This window comes from Pinus tabuliformis, chromosome 4_1 (assembly GCF_031772625.1).
Source record: "Pinus tabuliformis cultivar Carrire ecotype Pingquan chromosome 4_1, CPIR1, whole genome shotgun sequence".
NCBI classification, from domain to species: domain Eukaryota; kingdom Viridiplantae; phylum Streptophyta; class Pinopsida; order Pinales; family Pinaceae; genus Pinus; species Pinus tabuliformis.
In genome coordinates this window covers 236,611,415-236,631,864 of record NC_142303.1, presented here as the reverse complement: position 1 = coordinate 236,631,864, position 20,450 = coordinate 236,611,415, and positions in this window count along the sequence as shown.

Genomic DNA, 20,450 nt, shown 5'->3' with positions numbered 1-20,450 from the left:
ACATCACATTGTGACAAATATTGTGTTAATATTTTTCATATTGACACAATATTTGTCAACCATGGTCAAGCATGTTTATTTTAGGGTTTATAATATTTCTCTTAAGGTTTATATACCTTGGGTTTATAATCCCTCATGTTTTTAGAATTGATCCCTTGGGTTTATACTATTTATATTAGGATATACATGGAAGTGATCAAATTAAATATTGGAAACCATTATTTTCAGAAAGAGTATGCTTGACTATGGTGGTTATGTCGAAAAGGCAGAGGAGGAATGACACAAATTTCACACACAAAAAACACACAAGTTCTTGGTGAGGGGTATTTAACCTTTTTTAAACAATCGACTCACTGAAAATAAATTCAACATGAAAACACACAGTATATTTGACTTTTTCCAAAATAAGACTAAACTCACTCACACTTAATTGAGTTAACTCCCTTGGGTTTATAATCGTGGTCAACCATAGTCCAATGTCACATTATGACATTGATTGTGACAATATGGAAATCAAACATGGTCAAACATGGCTAAATGTCGTATTGTGACAAAGAATGTATCAATATGAAAATAGATTATGGTAAAACATGGTCGACCATGTTTATTTTAGGGTTTATAGTATTTATCTTAGGGCTTATACACATAGGGTTTAATATAAATCCTTTGGGCTTATAATCATGGTCAACCATGTGCAACCATGGTCCAACGTCGTATTGTGACAGATATTGTCTCAATATGAAAATCAACCATGGTCAACCATTCTCCAACATCGCATTGTGACAGATATTGGCTTAATATGAAAATCAACCATGGCCAACCATTGTCCAACGTCGAATTGTGACAAAGGTTGTCTCAATATGAAAATCAGTCATAGTCAACCATAGTCCATCGTCACATTGTGACAAAGGTTCTGTCAATATTTTTCATATTGACACAATCTTTGTCAACCATGGTTAACAATGTTTATTTTAGGGTTTATAATATTTCTCTTAAGATTTATATACCTTGGGTTTATAATCCCTCGCATTTTTAATATTAAGCCCTTGGGTTTATACTATTTATATTAGGATATACATGGAAGTGATCAAATTAAATATTGTAAACAATTATTTTCATAAAGAGTATGCTTTACTATGGTGGTTATGTTGGAAAGCCGGAGGAGGAATGACACAATTTTCACACACACAAAACACACAAGTTCTTGCTCTTCTAATGATCACTCAAAACTTGACGATTAGAATGAACTCGGTGAGGGGTATTTAACATTTTTTCAACAATCGACTCACTCAAAATAACTTCACCATGCAAACATATAGTATATTTGACTTTTTCCAAAATAAGACTAAACTCACTCACACTTAATTGAGTTAACTCCCTTGGGTTTATAATCATGTCAACCATGTGCAACCATAGTCCAATGTCACATTATGACATTGATTGTCACAATATGAAAGTCAAAAATGGTAAAACATGGTTAAATGTCGTATTGTGACAAAGATTGTCTCAATATGAAAATCAATTGTGGTAAAAGATGGTTGACCATGTTTATTTTAGGGTTTATAGTATTTATCCTAGGGTTTATAATATTAATCCTAGGGTTTAATATAAATCCTTTGGGCTTATAATCGTGTCAACCATGTGCAACCATGGTCAACCATAGTCCAACACCGCATTGTGACAATACGTTCTGTTAATATTTGTCAACCATGGTCAACCTATTTATTTTAGGGTTTATAATATTTATCCCAAGTTGGGTTTAATGTTATTCCCTTGGATTCATAATATTTATCATAAGGTTTATATACCTTGAATTTATAATATTAATCCCTTGGGTTTATAATATCAATCCCTTCGGTTTATCAATCTAAGGGTTCATATTCTTAGGGTATAGTATTATTCATAAGGTTTATAACATTAATCCTAAGGTATACTATAAATCCCTTGGGCTTATAATCATGGTCAACCATGCACAACCATGGTCTAATATCACTCAACCATGGTCCAACATTGCATTGTGACAAAGATTGTTTTAATACAAAAATCAACCATGATCAACCATTTTGCAACATCGCATTGTGACAAAGATTGTCTCAATATGAAAATAAATCATCGCCAACGATATTCCAACGTCATATTGTGACAAAGATTGTGTCAAAATCAAAATCAACTGTGGTCGACCATGGTCAACCATGTTTATTTTAGGGTTTATAATATTTATCCATTGTCTTTAATATTATTCCCTTGGGTTTATCAATCTAAGGGTTCAAATTACTAGGGTATAATATTATTCATAAGGTTTATAATATTAATCCTAAGGTTTAATATAAATCCCTTAGCTTGATCAACCATGCATAACCATGGACCAATGTCACTCAGCCATGGTCCAATGTCACATTTTGATAAAGATTTTCTCAATATGAAAATCAACCGTGGTCAAGCATGGTCCATTGTCGCATTGTGACAAAGGTTATCTGAATATGAAAATTAATCATGGTTGTTGCAGCTAGATCTGCAAGGAGCTATTGCTCCACAATCTCATGCCCGATTGAGATCACCAGATAACAAAATATAATGGATAATGTGATCTAATAATGTCCCCTCAATCCAAATGGTCATACATGCAGCAAGCAATCAAATCTATGCTATAGATAAGATATCACACCTAGAATCCTCGCATGTTAGGGAAGGGTTTTGTGTTCGATGCAGATCTTGTGCTCCACTTGAGCGATCCAACACGTGTGCACCAGATCTCTATGCCTGCAGACAGGCACAACTAAACAAGGAAAACAGTTGATCTTCCATGGAATATCATTAGATCAAAAGTAATAGATACGATCATATAATATAGTTAACACAAATTTTTATTAACCACATAAATGGAAGTACATCAAATATATACCATTAACACAAAGAAGATCCTCTCCTCCAAATTACAGTACGACCTCCTCTTCCAAGGTAGCAGAGCTCTCGCACTATCGTTTTTTTTGGGTCCTCTCCCCCTTCCCTCTTGGTGAGATTATAAAGGCTCATTCCATCCTCCAAGAGAATCTATCTAGACACCTAGGGGCTTGAGAAGCTAGGAAACTTCTAGAATAATAGACCCTTAGCCAACTCATACACAAGTGGGTCAAGTAGATCTCTTTGGGAATGGAAAACTCTAGAAACCTTTTTCATAATTATGAGCTTTTTCTCAATTATCTCAGTTATGAAATAAATATTATCTCATAATTATAATCTTTTGGCAAAATAATTATGATAAATTGCTCAATTATCTAATTTCACCCTTTTATGATGGGATGAATCTCACATAAGTAAAATAAAAGGTGAAAGGGGATACATTGAAGCCAAAAAAATGAGGTCATTTGATATTGAGTTTCTCTCACTGAAACTGATGGCCGAAATGCATTAAAATAATACTCAATGCTCAAAATGGGAGGAAGGAGCCAAGACTAGTAAGCTGGATTGGAGGAACTCAAGCGTCGAAGTCTCATTTATGCTTTATAACATCCTCAAGGTGATCATACCGATGCTTGATCATAAAAACATATGGAACATGGCCACCAAAATTACACTGCATATCCACGAAATGAAATGCTAGAACATGGCAACGAAGACATACATAGTGGATCCATGTGACTCAACAGATAGAGCATAGCCACTAACAAATACAATCATGGATCTATGTCATAGTATACATCAGTAGGACTTGTTGTGGGGAAAAATGCCTATGCAGGACGATCCTATCCACCTAAGGTGTGACAGTGCCTTAGCAACAAACAGAAACAGCTATTCTAGTATTCTTCCTTTATGAATTAAGAATGAAGAGAGATAGATGGACTAACCGGTGTCTTCCGTTTGTCCCTCGATCTGGTTTCTCTTCTCTTTGAGGGTTCCCAGCTACTTGCCTTCTCGCTCGCCCAGCTTCAACAGGTTCCTGCAAGATCACAAGAAGAGAACACTACACAAAGACATAGATTCATATTCATAACTAGTTCAGGATTAGAAATAAACTAAACATACTAATGCAATCATACATCAAAGATACATCAGTATATAGGAGAAACCAAGATAGCTTTATTGATGAATAACAAGGTTCAGGAGGAGATACAACCAAGAGGGCTCCAATCCAGCATCTACCTCCCAGCGAATGAAATTCCTATCTTCACCTCCCTTCAAAGCATTAAGCACCCAATGATTCCAATCTCAAACCAACAACAATTCTTTGCAATAACAAAATTCCAGCCTCCTGGATCTCATGGAGGAGAGATCCATATATAGATGTTTGGAGAGAGGATGAGTCAGCTTGAGATCTGACTAGTTTCCTCTCCCTCTGTCAGTTCTTGCTTCCACTTGGAGACTAAGAGCCTCTTACTCATCACTAGTCGAATTCATTGAGGCAAGTGTCATTGGAGAAGATTCTGGAAGCTTCCAGGGTCTTTCCACCTCGTTGAATGAACTTGCCATTTTTCATTTCCCGCTCAGCGCACCCTGGTAGTGCTTCTACCTGCGTTGCAGTGCACCTAGCCAGTGTAATCTCTGCATTTCAGCGCAGACAGCTAGTGGAGCCTCTGAATTGATCCTGAATTGACTTGTTTTTGAGCAGTTTCTGGTGGAGAACTTCTGTGAATTGTTGTGGTTTGTTAGCCTTGTTCCTCTAGGGGTAGGAACAACATGTTTAGGGACTTTGGATCCCTTGGATTATGGACATTTCATGCTCAATGCTGTAAGGCACAAAAATGTCTATAACAGTTGCCCCCTAAAGTATGAGGCCGTTTATCGGGTGAAATTCTTTATTAGGAGGATCCGAAGTTCTTTCAATGATGGGAGGAGACCTGTAATAAGATACAATACAATACATTATTTTTCATACTGCTTTCATGATCTAGCTGAGGCGGGCATTCCCATGCTCAGCTTTATAAATTCATTTTCATGTACATATAACAGACAATCGTCTGATGATAGACTGATGATTCTGATAGAGCCATCATCCTTTTGGTAGGATGATTATCTGTGTTGTAAAGCTGTACATTTCTATGTCTTTATTTTTCCTGAATATATATCGCAGCCCGGATGGATGAAACTAGATCTGGAGTCTTCAAACTTGTTCGATCTTCACTCTAAGTACAAGTCGATCCATGTGAGAAATGTTCTGAAGTCGAACATGGAAAGACATCGCTTGATTACCGGTCAATGAGGTAAACCGTTAACAAGCGCGAGAGGAATCACCGATAATGATAATGACCCTCAAGGTACTGCAGTACAATTCACGTGGTGTGAATAAAGAACTTGGCGTCGAACACCACACAAAATCTTTCGGTCGAAGGTCATTGATGTATACCTGTCGCCGGAAGTGAGAAACTTGCCATTGAGGCATGCAAGCTTCAAAGTACTGAAGGGGTTGTTCCTAGATCAACTTCTTGGATAATGAGCTGATGTCGACAAGAAGTGATCCGTCAAAGGAGGGCCTTAATGAATCCCACATCAATGACACGGAACGGAGCTAATGATTTTGATGGAGGTGAAAACGATCTGATGACATATGATTCAGGGTGGCGGTCATGAAAGAGTATAATGTATGGTAGTGGATGGGACACAGGTGACTTCTCTGAACGACTTCTCTTGAACATATGGCGACACTTATGCGACGGATCAGTAGCATTACCCCAAATATGGATGGTATGGCGAGACCATGGTGATGTGACCGGTGAATGAAACAACCCAACCCGACTGTGGTACGGAGGAAAAGTGTCATGTTCAAGAGCGACTTGCTACCATCAAAGTTTTCTTGAGTTTCTCCCAATTTTTCCCCAGTCATTGCTGACCAGTACCTCTTTATTTTTGTCAAGCTTGAGGAGGATAACATATGCTTGTTCTATAACTTTCCCTTTGGGCAAGCCCATCGCTATGTTTTAACGAGCCTAGCGATAGTGAAACTCATTCTCGTCTAAAGACAAGTTTGTCGCTATTTAATGCTTTTAACGAGTCTAACGACAAAGATAACTCGGTCCTTTTCATTTTCAGAGAGTCTGAAAAGGTACATAAAGTCGACTCCGAAAGTCCTTTTTCGTCATCTAATCCCTTAAGTCCGAAAAAGTATAAAACAATACAGAAGGGATGAATTTTCGATATCTTTAACGAGCCGAACAAAACAAGCGCTCAATCTTTTTGTGCAATAATCCCTCAGGTCCAAAAAGATTAAAATCTAGAGGAGGGATAGCACTTCCGGTCGCTTTAACGAGCTGGAAGGCCAAAAATCGGCAATCTTTTCATATTTTACGAGTCAGATGAAAAGAGCTTAAAGAAGACTCGTCTTTTGAGGAACGAGTGATAAAAAGGGTAGCAGCTGATTCCAGGGAAGGATTGGAATTTCCAAATCATGGCAGTGTCACAAGGACAGCTAGAGAAATCACTCTTCGCAGCTGTTCCTCAAAATGGGTAAACAATCATATGGAGGTGAACGATCGGCCAATGGAAAAGTGGAGGTGACAGTGCAAACACGACCAAGGCTTTAATGGCTGATAATGTTACATTCATGGTGGTTATTTACAGGAAGATAGTTCATTTTTTAACGAGCTTAAATGCGGAAAAACACTGCTCAATCTTGTGTTTATTTTTTAACGAGCATGAACTATGTGCTAAAACTGCTCGGATCTTGCGTTTATTTTTTAACGAGCATGAACTGTGTGCTAAAACTGCTCGATGCGGGTTTATTTTTTAACGAGCTTGAACCCTGCGGTAACACTGCTCATGATAAGTTTGCATGCCCCCAGCATAACAATGCAAATCGAGGTGCATGCCCCCCAAGCTTCATTGCATTCAACTCGGTGGTTGGAATGAAGGTTTACCTTTGAGATTTGGAAAGGGGATTGTTTCATTTTTTAATGAGGTTGACACAGTAAAAGAACTATCCTCATGACTCCTTGTTTCATTTTTTAACGAGGTTGACACGAGATAAGAACCGTCCTCAGAGTCCAAATCCATTAGATATAGAAGGTTTCATATTCCACTGTGGCCACTTCCGCCAGATTACTTGGAGGCGGTAGGGCAAAAGTACCCATTAAGGCAGGGTCTTTTAGGAGACCTACTCCGATATTTTGGAGCGAATGATTGCTTCCATGGATCATTGGAATGCTTCCTGTAACTTGAGAACCATTGGGGAGGAAGTTTTGTTGATCGACGATTGTAATTCCTCCTTGAAAGGGGAATGCAATCTTTCTAAAATAGGTCGACACAACAGCTGCCATGGCATATATCCATGGTCTTCCTAGTAGGATGTTGTAATCAAGATTCCCATCGATGACTTCAACATCTATTTCTACTGTTTTCCCTCCTAGTTCAACTTTCAAGTTATTTAGGATACCATATGGGGTATATGTCCTTCCGTCGAATGCTTTTAACGTCGTCGCAGATCGCGACAAGGTTGGAGATCCTAAAGTTTTTGTTGGAAATAATACTGAGAGGGGGGGTGAATCAGTATTATCTGATTAATCAAACTTTTTAAATGCTCAGAAACATATACGCTACTTCAGTTAAGTGAACCAGCGTGTACACGCTACTGTGACGAAGTAAAACAACGTATAGGAAGAAAACTCACAATTTAGTTAGCTTTTTCTTCAATTAAGTGCATCAGGACATTATTCATCACATTAACAGTAAACATGTGCAGTAAAACAGAACAGATAAAAAGCCACACACATGAACACCAAGATATAAGGTGGAAACCCAATGTGGGTGAAAACCACCTGCTGCAAGTTGTCTCTATCTTTCTTTAATATGAAACTTCAGTTTACAATCTTTTGTACTGGTGCAGCCTTATACCAGTACGCAGGCTACAACCTGCAGAAGGCTTCAACCTTCTCTCGTTCTCCAAACTTCCTTGGAAGGGAGCTCCAACCCCCTTTGCTCTTGTACTAGCCAAGATACTAGTACGTAGGTGCTGACCTACAATCTTCCTTCTTTCAGATATCACTTTTCATACATTTTCAGACTTGGATATTCCTGAAGCACAACATTACAATCTGAAGACCACAAATCATTCAATTTCCACAACAGATCATTGAAGCATAAAACAACCAAACTTTGAATCACTGAACCCTGTCAATCACCAGTTACCAGAACACAGAGCAGACTACAGAACTCTGCAATAACAGTCAGACCCCACTGTAAACCCAAAATCAAGCTTCAAAAGATATACGCTACTTCAATGAGCAAAACCCGCGTATACACGCTCTTTTACCGAAGCCAACCTGCGTACAGATCTAAAACTAAACTTTCTCAATTTGCAGCTGTACCAGACATTAGTTAGATCCAAAACGTAACATTGCGACAATATGCAGATCTAGAAATACGCATAATCAACCATATCATGATAGTGCATTTCAAACCATTAGATCCCGATCTATCCTTAGATCTAGTCTTCCATCAACCGATGTGATCTCTCCTTGGCTTAGATCAAGCAACCCAGAACCTGCATATCAGATCTCTTTCTCTCTTAGATATTCAAGCCTTGTCGAAAGATGATCTTGCCTAATGATCTTCTTCTCCTTATATAGTCTTAGTCCTAACTCAATACCAAGAGCCAAAACCATAGTAACACAATACCATCAACTTCAAAACTAGGGATCGACACGCCCGTCGAGACACAATGGTCCGAAATCATAGGCACAACTTCCAAGGACTAACCACCATGGACCAAAGGAACCTTTCCACATACACGCGCTTTTTATGAATCGAACTTGCGTGTACACGCGACTTGGGCTTAACGAAACGACGTGTATGAGCTTCCTTGGTATGCTGTACTGAGATCTGTCTTCTGATTAAGTTGCCATCACCTGTACCAACCTCTGAGCACCTGTACCATCCTCTGAGTGAGTTGCCATCAAGGACAACACTTGAATCATAATGCCAACAGTTTTCCAGTAACTCATCGACATAATACATGTAGATGCCCCCTCATCAATAATTGTTCGATGAACAGTTTTGTTGAGGGCTTTCACTTGAATAAGGAAAGCTAGTTGAGCTGGTAACTGAGGGTCATATCCTTTATGATTAAAGGCCACAAGATTGGAATCCATTGGGTCAATCCCACCTATTGCTGATAATAAAGCTTGCTCTTGGGAGAGGCAATTTTGCGGTACCTCAAGTGTCGACATAGCGGATGGCGATTGGGCCAGGTCCTCTATTATATTATAATTATGTGCTATTTTTGCACGAGTATTAAATGTTGATTTGTGCACTACTCCCTTTGGTGACTTTATCATTTGTTCAGGAATGATGGGTGGCACAACTTTGGTCAAAGTTGTTGTTGAACTAATAGGTTGTTCATTAGCCTTGTTATTCGACACCTGTGGATTCCGGTAATCTTTATTCCTTGCCAAAGCATCATTTTTCTGCTTTGAGATAGACAACATAAGCACTTGGGATCGGGAAGCATTTTGATTAGCAACCAGTTTGGTTCCCGGGCTTGGAAATGGATCAGTCAATACTGCTGAGGTTTTTGAACTCTTAAAGAGTTTCTTAACTTCAGCTATATGTGGACAATCTCTCGTCCAATGATCCTCATCGCATATATGACACCCCGCAGGGGGTTTCCTTTTTCTCCCTTTCTTTTTCTTCTTGCCCCCTGGTTGCTTCAGTTGTTTTCCCTTGTCGGTCGACATGGCATTTACTTCCGAGGCAAGAAGTTCCTCATTTGCATTTTGACTGGAAATCTTACGGGCCTTTTTAGATGTAGCCTTTGTCGATTTCGTGTATGTCGCGCCAATCACGCCATCGATGGCATGAGAGTCATGGTTCGATTTAGGAAGAGGAGGAATTGAGAATTCCGGTCTAGGGGCGTCAGGTATTTTGTCGTAGAGAGTGCCAGACTGAGTATAGACCAAGTCCAGATATTGCGCACGAGCGATAACTTGCTCTTCCGTTACGACTCCCCCCTTTGCCACATCTTCTGTGATGGTAGGAAGTAAAGACTTGATAAACCATTCAGCTAATAGCTGATCGGGAACGTACGTTTTTACCATCCTGCGACGACGTCGCCACTCATGTATATGATCAGATATGTGAGTGGCCGTTGTCTGCTTGAAGTTGGTAAGGAGTTCTGTTCCCGTTTCATACCTTATCGGTAATTGAAAATGGGTTAAAAAGGTTGTGGCTAGGGTACTGAAGTTGTCGAATGAAGCTCTAGGCAATTCGATATACCATTTTGCTGCCGAACCAGTTAACGTCCTCTGAAAAAGGTGAAGCCTAATCGAATCATCATTTAGGGTGTTTGATGAACACCACAGATGAAATGTCATCACATGATTCGATGGATCTTCACCCGGATTTCCATTAAATTTAGGAATATCTGACGGAAGTTTATGCGGAATCGCTGGCCACCAAGGGGCATAAGCAATTGGATCATTCGTCAGCCGGTTTAGATCTGGTAATTCTAGAGTTGCTACAAAGGGCAACTGTTGATTCAGGTTAGGCGAAGCATACCCAGGATAAGATGGAATCGCCTGAGCAATGGGTCTTTGCATACCAGCATAATGTATTTGATGTTGGCAACTTTGACAAGGTTGATGGGCATAACCATTATAATATGGTTGTTGATAACCGCTTTGGAAATGTGGTTGCCCATTACTTACAAAGACTTGTTGCTCAGGTCCTTGATATGATTGCTGGTATGGCGGTTGTTGAGTTTGAACCAGCTCTGGTTGTTGGACCATTTGCTGTTGACCAATACTAGATGATTGACCATGATGAGGAGTCACAGTACTTGTTTGATCCTGAGTCGCTCCAGATAAGGAGGCACTAACCTGAGGTTGTGATTGAGTCGTTGAGACAAGAGGCTGTTGTATTGCAACCTGAGAAACTTGGGGTTGACATACAACAGGTAACGCTTGTACTTGCGATGCAGTCACCATAGCAGGTGTAGTGGGAATATCCGACACAGGGTGGACTGGTTGCATTGAATATACAACCCTTGGTTGTTGAGGCAGTATTGGTACCCAACCACTGGATGTAATTCCCGTTTGACCTGAACTTTGTTGTAAACTCCCATATGGTTGTTCTCTGGGAGGGAACAATGAAAAGGCATACTGCCCTCCATATGGTGACAATCCAGTACTTAAAGGGTAGATTGGCCTTTGAAGACACATTGGATCAATTTGTTGAGTTTCAACATAAGAAATACCAGATGATAATCCAGATGAAGAAATAGGAACTAACCATGTCGTCGAAGCAGTCCCTGATTGGACTCCGGCTTATTGTTGATAACTTGCCGGGATAGATGGTATACCGGCGAACATCGTTGGAGTAGCAGCAGGAGGTTCTGCGGCTACTGTGTCGGATGACACAGTCCTAGATGTCGACGGTCGTTCAGACATATCTAGTCTATCCAAAATATTTTCTAGCGATTTTACAAGAACTTGCAATGAAGTGAGACTAACTTCGAAGATCAACGAGGGAAAGGTGATGATTATTCCGTTTAAAATAAATTTTAACGACGCTTGGACACAACTTGCTTTTTCAATTTTAAAGAGTCGAGAAAAAGCAAAAGATGACTCTAGTCTCCTTTGATGTTTTAACGAGCCCGAAGTGACAAATGCTCGGATGGAATTTTTCCGTTATAGAGTCTGAAAAAGGCCAAAAGGAACTGCTCTGGAGTTCTAGGTAGAGGGTGTGCCAAACTTTTCGCAAAACCGCAGAATACTTTTTAAGGTATGGGCGGTCAATCTTCCCGAATGCTGTGTTCAGTGCATTGTGATCAGTAGGGCGGCCGACACGACTTCCTATGGATAAAGGTTTTATTCCTATAGGGGTCTCCCAATATATAATCGACGGTACGTGGGAGCACAATCCGTACGGGCGCTATCGTCCCTCAGGAGGAATCACCCACCATTAGCGAGATCGACAGTCACCAGGCTTTACGACGCCGGAACACATCTCTAGCCTAGACCTTTATGTTGTGCGTTAAGTTACAAAGCGTTGTTAAGTTCATTCAATTTATTTTAGGTTGATCTTTCTTAGAAGTTTGCCTTTTTGGATCACCATGAGATGTATGATACAATTCCTTAATGCAGTCTAAAGATGATAAGCAAGCTTTTATATCTTTTCAACAATGAAAATCCTAGCTACAAGGGGAAAAGGAAGATACAAACTTTTCTCAAAGAGCATAGAGCACACTGTAATGAACTTTTCCCTAAATCAAAGCATGCAAACTATCAAAATGCAAATGCACAAATGCATGTATTTGTTTTTGCTTCCTTAATATTGATGCCTAAAAAGAAAGCTTTTTGTACAACTTTGAATTTGCTTTTAAATGACAAATACAAACAAGTTTACTTTTTTGAAATCAGAAAGGGTAGAAGAGATTACAACACCTAATGATTTTCGAAATGAATACTTGTTTTGACACTCAAAAGAGACAAACTCAAACCAAAAGCAAAAATGAATGTATAACCAACTGTAAACAGCCAATGAACTCTCTCTTAAGATCACAATCAACAGATCTGAATCAAGGGCTACAGGATGACTATTTCACTCTTCAAAAGGAAAACTGTAAATGACGCCACAAACACATAAAAACACTCACAGTCTTTTTGTACAAAAGGAGGCAAAATTTAAGCAGAGAAAAGGAGTTATCAGACAGGTACCTATGCTGGTTACAGGCTGTAGAAATTAGACATCAAAACAAGGCAAAACAGAGCAGAGAAACCCAGCTGCACAAGGCCTAAACTGGATCAGCGCACTCCTAACACAGAGGTTTTGACATTCAGCGCAGATAGCCTTCACGGGATCTGCGCTGAAATGCAGAACCTCTTCACAGAGTCTGCGCTGAAGCAGAAACGAGAGTTGTTTCTGGGTTCTGGGTTACAGTTTGCTGATTAATCTATGGTTTCAGGCCAAATAAAAGCAACAAGCAAGGTACAATCAAAGGGATGCTTTGAAGGAGGACTAAGATCTATCACAAAGGATCTCAAATCATTTGTGAGTCCATTGTTCAGATCATAGACAAATCCAGTGATTGGATCAAAGCAGCAGCTGTCTACTTTGCATCTGAGAATAGCAGATGCAGTTCGATTGTTGCCGTTGAGTCTATGAAACAAACAATGATAGAAACACAAATAAAATGACTGAAATTCATCCCCAGCGGAGTCGCCAATTTGTTGTGGGGAAAAATGCCTATGCAGGACGATCCTATCCACCTAAGGTGTGACAGTGCCTTAGCAACAAACAGAAACAACTATTCTAGTATTCTTCCTTTATGAATTAAGAATGAAGAGAGATAGATGGACTAACCGGTGTCTTTCGTTTGTCCCTCGATCTAGTTTCTCTTCTCTTTGAGGATTCCCAGCTACTTGCCTTCTCGCTCACCCAGCTTCAACAGGTTCCTGCAAGATCACAAGAAGAGAACACTACACAAAGACATAGATTCATATTCATAACTAGTTCAGGATTAGAAATAAACTAAACATACTAATGCAATCATACATCAAAGATACATCAGTATATAGGTGAAACCAAGATAGCTTTATTGATGAATAACAAGGTTCAGGAGGAGATACAACCAAGAGGGCTCCAATCCAGCATCTACCTCCCAGCGAATGAAATTCCTATCTTCACCTCCCTTCAAAGCATTAAGCACCCAATGATTCCAATCTCAAACCAACAACAATTCTTTGCAATAACAAAATTCCAGCCTCCTGGATCTCATGGAGGAGAGATCCATATATAGATGTTTGGAGAGAGGATGAGTCAGCTTGAGATCTGACTAGTGTCCTCTCCCTCTGTCAATTCTTGCTTCCACTTGGAGACTAAGAGCCTCTTACTCATCACTAGTCGAATTCATTGAGGCAAGTGTCATTGGAGAAGATTCTGGAAGCTTCCAGGGTCTTTCCACCACGTTGAATGAACTTGCCATTTGTCATTTCCCGCTCAGCGCGCCCTGGTAGTGCTTCTACCTACGTTGCAGTGCACCTAGCCAGTGTAATCTCTGCATTTCAGCGCAGACAGCTAGTGGAGCCTCTGAATTGATCCTGAATTGACTTGTTTTTGAGCAGTTTCTGGTGGAGAACTTCTGTGAATTATTGTGGTTTTTTAGCCTTGTTCCTCTAGGGGTAGGAACAACATGTTTAGGGACTTTGGATCCCTTGGATTATGGACATTTCATGCTCAATGCTGTAAGGTACAAAAATGTCTATAACAGGACTATGGGCGAATGACAGATAGAGAAGTGTCTCAAGATAGCCCTCAAAGTACATAAATGGTACATACCTCCAACCCAGACTAGGAAGGATGACATATAAGAGTGAGATGTCCCTAACCCAGGGTCTTCGACATAACCCCGATGGTACAAATCTACACCATGCGAATAGATGAGCTCAAGTTGAGCATGGTAGAAACCGCCTGATTACTAGCCATTGAGGTAAACCAGTAACAGACGTGATTGAATCAACCAATGAGGAAAATGGACCTCAAAGTTTGCATTCATGGTATGAAGATAAGAGAAGTAATCCATTGGATGAGCTAAGTCCCAGTGTCCATGAATTTCAAGATCCTTATGCAGTGTTTTTGGAGGCGGATAGAGAATCCATAGCATTCAGCGGATCTGTTTCTAAGTTGCCATGGGAGTTGCTTTTCAGTAGTTCTCTCTTGTTGTTCATAAGCGAGCACTTGTGGAGAATTCAAACAATGGATGGAATACTTACTTGGTTGCATTGGTTGTTTCATTTCACTTGATCACGTGATGAATGAAACTGTTAGAGTAAGTTTTGATGAATAAGCTCCACTTTGAGCATCATTTCCAGTTTCTCAGTTGTGTTTAAGTATCGAGTCAGTTTTTAGTTGAGTGAGAGTCAATTTGTGTCGTCAAGTTGTCAGTTTTCAGTCATGCATTTCAGCTTGAGTTTTTGACTCCATTGCCCAATGAACGTAGGCACGGTCTACTCTCCCAAAGCTCTGCCGTTCTTGGCACCTCCAAGGAGCTACCATCCCCATTGGAGCCAATGTTAGTGTCAGTCTTTCCAGCCTTCCTCCAGTGATCAAACATGCTCTTACAAAGTGATTTTAAGGCGTCAAGGTCAAATTTTATCATTTCAGTGAGTCTACAAGTAAAATTTGGTCACTAGGTATTAGGTCTAGGGTTTGCTTTCAATCCTTTCAAAGTTTTCCAAATGTCGGTCTATGTCACTATTCATCTGATTCATTCAGAGGGTTTTCATCATCATGTCAGGTTCCAATGGGTCATTTTACACCTTGTTCATGCTTCAGTTGCGCCTAGGTAAGGTCATTTCCCTCTCCTAGGGTTTTGAAGGCAATTTCTCTTGGATGGTCAAATCATCACCAAAACTTGTATCCTGATGTTCATACACCTTCTCCTATCCTTAATATACCTTATTAAGCACCTCCCATCATTGAGATCCCCCAAATTCCTCATTTCCCACAAACCCTAGTTTCTTGCTACAACTTGACAATTTTCTAGGTTGGGCCTGTGTTTATCTTTTTTGGACCTCCTCCCCTCACTCAACATTTGAAATTCCACTTTCCCCTACTTCTTAAGATCCCTCCCTACTTCTCAAGATTTCCACAAGAATTTAGAAGCCCCCTATCCCCTTCATTTCATTTCATTTCGACAAATCCCTTGTTCCACACATCGGGATAGGTTTTACTCCAATGATGTTTATGAGTAAGAAAAGATGAATTTTGGAAAACTGAGAGAGGTTTTTGTCCAAAACAGGCCAAGGAACGAAAAAATCCTTCACTTTTTACACAGGTGTCATGGTTTTAGAGAAAAGTCAAAAATACAGTCGCCTCGGGAGAATTGATGCACCTCTGAAGTGACCTTGGGAAAATCAAGTTTTCTCCTAGCGTGGTCAGCCAAATGACTTTCTTGATGAGTAAAATGATAACTAGACACAAATAGCTTTCCAATTAGCTTTCATGAGCTCAATTTGGAGTTGAGGAACATCTTCAAAAGTTGACTGTAACAGCACTCTGCCTTTAGGCAGCCTCATTTGGCACATTTTGACCAGTCTTGGGAGATTTTATTTTTGACACGGAAAATGAACTCCAATTGAAAAATTCCAGTTGGGTTGGAAATTAGACTCAAATACCTTTCCAACGAGCTATCCTTCACCCAATTTGGACATCTGTAACGCCTCCAAAAGTCATCTGCAAAAAGGCACGGCGCACCTGGGTAGTGGCGCGACGCACTCAGGGGTCCGCACTTGTCACAAAGAGAAGGTGCGGTTAGGTCTGCAGGATACATGACCATTAGGTGCGGAATCATAGGAAATGTGAAGAAAAAGTGTGGACCTAGACATTTTTGAGCAAAAACAGGCTTTTCTGCCGCACGCGCTTATGATCGGGACATCTTCTTGAGGAAAACTTGATATTTTTGGATTTGTCATGAAAATTTATGCATGCTCAGGAATGGCCGAGAGACTTCATCAAGTTATAGGTTGCATAAAGGGTCAAAAACACCCTAAAAATGACCTCACTGCCCCTATTTTGACACATAGGAAGTTGTCTTGGGAGATTGAAGTTTTGGAGGGGAAAATGGGCACCAAATTCAGAAATTCCTCTTGGGTTGGAAAGTAGACAGGCAAGGCTTTCCAACAAGCACACTTGGGCTCAATTTGGACTTCAGGAAGTTCCTTAAATTCAGCCTCAAAGTGGAACGATGCATACAGATTTTGGCACGGCGCATAGAGGATTTTTTCTCAATTTTCACCTTGCAGCTCTGAAATTCAGCCAGTTTGACTAGTTTTGCTTTGTGATGTAATTTTTTATCTATCTTAATGTAATTGGATAAACCTGATGTAATTTTGGCACTTATTTACTTGTTCTAGAGGATTCATTCACTAAAAAGTGAAAATTTAATGAATGAATCAGTTTCCTAGCATATAGGGGTAAGTTGTTTGACTACCTAGATTTCAGTTCCTTGTTTAGAATTAGTTCAAACAGCTCCTAGAATGATGAGCTCGACCCCTAGAGGCAAGGGAATGGGTTGGGCTAGTCTATATCATGTAATTCCTAAGTCATATTTAGGGTTGGATACTAGGGATTGCTTTGGCATATCATTGTACATTCTATCTCTGCATTTTTGGCTAAGGAAAGGCCAAGGTTTTGCAACACTGTTTGGGATCCATGTGGCTTTATTTTTTGATGGTGTTCTTCTCTAAGTAATTGTAAGTTCATTAGTGTTATTTGTATCATTTTCCTATCTCTTCTTCTGAATTTGAACAAATGAGTGATTAAGGTAGAATCCATTAACAACAATGCTCTGCCTTTGAATTTGTTTAAATTTCCATGTTTTCATCTGTTTAAGGAGAATTCTTGAGACTCTCTTGCTCTCCTTAGCTCCTCATTAGTCTGATTTATCCATCTCACTAACTTTAAAGAATCAAAACGATTGCCTTCCTTGCCCCAATCAGAACTCTGCGAAAACTGTGCCTCATCCCCGAGCCCAATTTTCCTTTCCCTGTTTCCAATACAAAACCCCCAAAAAACTCAAATCAAACCCTTGTACTTCATACCTAGCCTAAAATTAGCTTTTATATCAGTCATCTCGAGCCCCATCGCTTGTCTTTTGCCAAGATCGAAATAGAGAGAGCCCTCTCATGTCCTCGTAGGGCTAGCTACGAGGCTGAGCGTGGTTTGATGTGGACCTAGACCCTTGCCTTTTCAGCCTGCGGCAAATCTAGGCTTTAACAGGGCGTAACTGTAGATATTGAAGGTGCGAGCACATTGGCTGATTTTGAAGTAATAAAAATTGTGGATGACATCAACCCCTACCCTGTGCTCCTTGGCATTGATTGGGCTACTCACATGAATGGGGTAATCAACCTAAAGAAGTGAAAGATGATATTTGAAAAGAAATTTCTTTGCGTAATAGTACCCCTAGATCCTGTTGAAGGATCGCGATATACTGAACCAATTTGCGATTACGAAAGCGATGAAAATTTGGACTGCATATATAAGATAACAACACGAGACCAAGATTGGGTGAATCCGATAGCAGACGGGTGAATTACATGGGATCGTGAGAGATCCTGCAACTAGACTCAAACGAACAATTAGAGCACTCGCATAATCAGCTACATGAAGTAACAACGCTGAGCTATAACATGATGACCCGGTCGCTGCGTTGTGTGTCATCAAAGGTAAGAAATCTTCCCAATTATCATGGCTTCGGTGATGTGGATGTTTATTTGGATGCATTTGAGAGGGAAGTACCAAAGAAGTAGTGCTTCTAGGCTTTGGACTAGGCATAGCATGCTACAGCTGCGAGATGGTGTGGTACGCATAAGGGTAGTTTTGATGATTGGCACGAGTGTAGGAGGATGATGAGAACACACTTTGGGAAGCTGAAGGTATGAGTGACAAACAAGTATGATGGGAAGGATGATCCACACACTCACTTGGCCAAATGGGCTAAGGCCTATGGAGCGAAGCCCCAACCGAAATGGGTGCACTTGTTTTGTCACACCCTGGGATGTCATCCCGATGAACTAGTACTTGGAGACAGAGCTCTGCCATGACATAGGAGAATGGGATATTCTGTGCGAAGGGTTCATAATGATGTTCAGCTTTGAAAATGGGTTTGACTGTATTGATGAAGCGCTATAAGAAGTTAAAATAATGATCTTTAGGATACCACAAGATCCTTTGGATTTGATTCAACCTGATTAGACTACTCAGCTGAGCTATACACTGGAATGCTATAATGTGATTGCTGAAGAAGAAGATGAGGACCCACAGAAGATTAATATTTCTGAAACTGAGGATCACGGCGAGGTGAAGGGACCGCCGATCAAGAATCCTGATATAACCACACCATTGAAGACTAAACATATAAATATTGGTATGGAGGCAAAGCCCAAATTCGCGATGATTGGAGATTACTGGGATGACGCGACGGTAGATAAGGTCATCGAATTGCTCTACGAATACTAGGATTTGTTCCCTACTAAGTTTACAGAGTTAAAGGGGATAATATGAGACCTGGGCGTTATGAAGATCATGTTAAAACCTGACGCGAAGCTGGTTAAGCAAAGACCTTACCATCTCAATCTGAAGTATAAGGAGAAGGTCCACTTAGAGTTAGATAAGATGCTCGCGGCATGCATCATTGAGCCCATAGAAGAATCTGATTGGGTAAGCCCAATGGTGGTACATGAAAAGAAGTAGAAGGATGAAATAAGGATATGTGTAGATCTCATAAAGTTGAATGACACTTGCGTGCATGATCCTTTCCTGACTCCATTCACTGATGAGGTATTGGATAATGTAGGTGGCTAGGAAGCGTACTCCTTCACTGATGAGTTCTCTAGGTACCATCAGATCAAAATCATGCCTGAAGGTAGAAGCAAGATGACCTTCACGACTAAATGGGGTTTTTTTTAGTACACTGTAATGCCTTTCGGATTAAAGAATGCACCCACGATTTTTTCACGCGTAGTCATTGCTGCATTCAAAGACTTCATTCATAAGTTTTTGTAGGTGTACTTTGATGACTAGACTCTATTTGCATTGGTAAAACACCATGTGGCCAGTTTGTGCTTAATGATAGATATTTGTCGAAGGCACCAAATTGCACTCAATCTGAAGAAATGTCTATTTTGTGTCCCTCTTGGGACTTTGTTGGGTCATGTGGTATGTAGACAGGGATTGATGGTAGATCCTGCGAAGATCATAGTGATACTTGACTTCGAGGCATCGAGGAGTGTGAAATAGTTGCGCACAACATTGGGACATACTGGGTACTATAGGAAGTTCATCAAGGGCTATGCCCAGATCACCGTGCCTATGGAGAAGTTTTTGAAAAAGGATGTCACGTTATGTTGGAACAAAGATTGTCAAAAAATCTTGGATGTGCTGAAGGGAAAAATGGTCACCATGCCGATTTTGGTCTTCCCAGATTGGAAGAAGGAGTTTCATGTACATGTAGATGCATCATGTGTAGCACTGGGAGCAGTGCTAACACAAGTTGGCGGAGGAGAATTAGACTATCCTATAGCGTTCACAAGCAGGAGGTTATCCAAGGCTAAGAAGAACTATTCCATCACCGAGCGCGAAGGATTAGCCATGGTATACACACTCCAGAAGTTTAGAGACTATTTGTTGGGTGGACATTTTATGATGTATATAGATCATTCTACGTTGAAATACCTGGTCAATAAGCCTGTGTTGAGAGGGAGAATCTATAGGTGGTTGTTATTGTTCCAGGAGTATGATTTTGAAGTTATTATGAAGCCTAGACGACTGAACGCGAGACCAAACCATTTGTCACACATCAAAATGGGGGAAGAGCCCACTAATTTGGAGGAGGTTTTACCTGACATGCAACTCTTTGCAGTGAGCGTTGTGGATGGTCACTTTGAAGACATCATACACTTCCTAACAATAGGAACTGCCTCGGAAGGCTACACCACTTAGCAGAAAAAGGAGTTAGTGGTGCA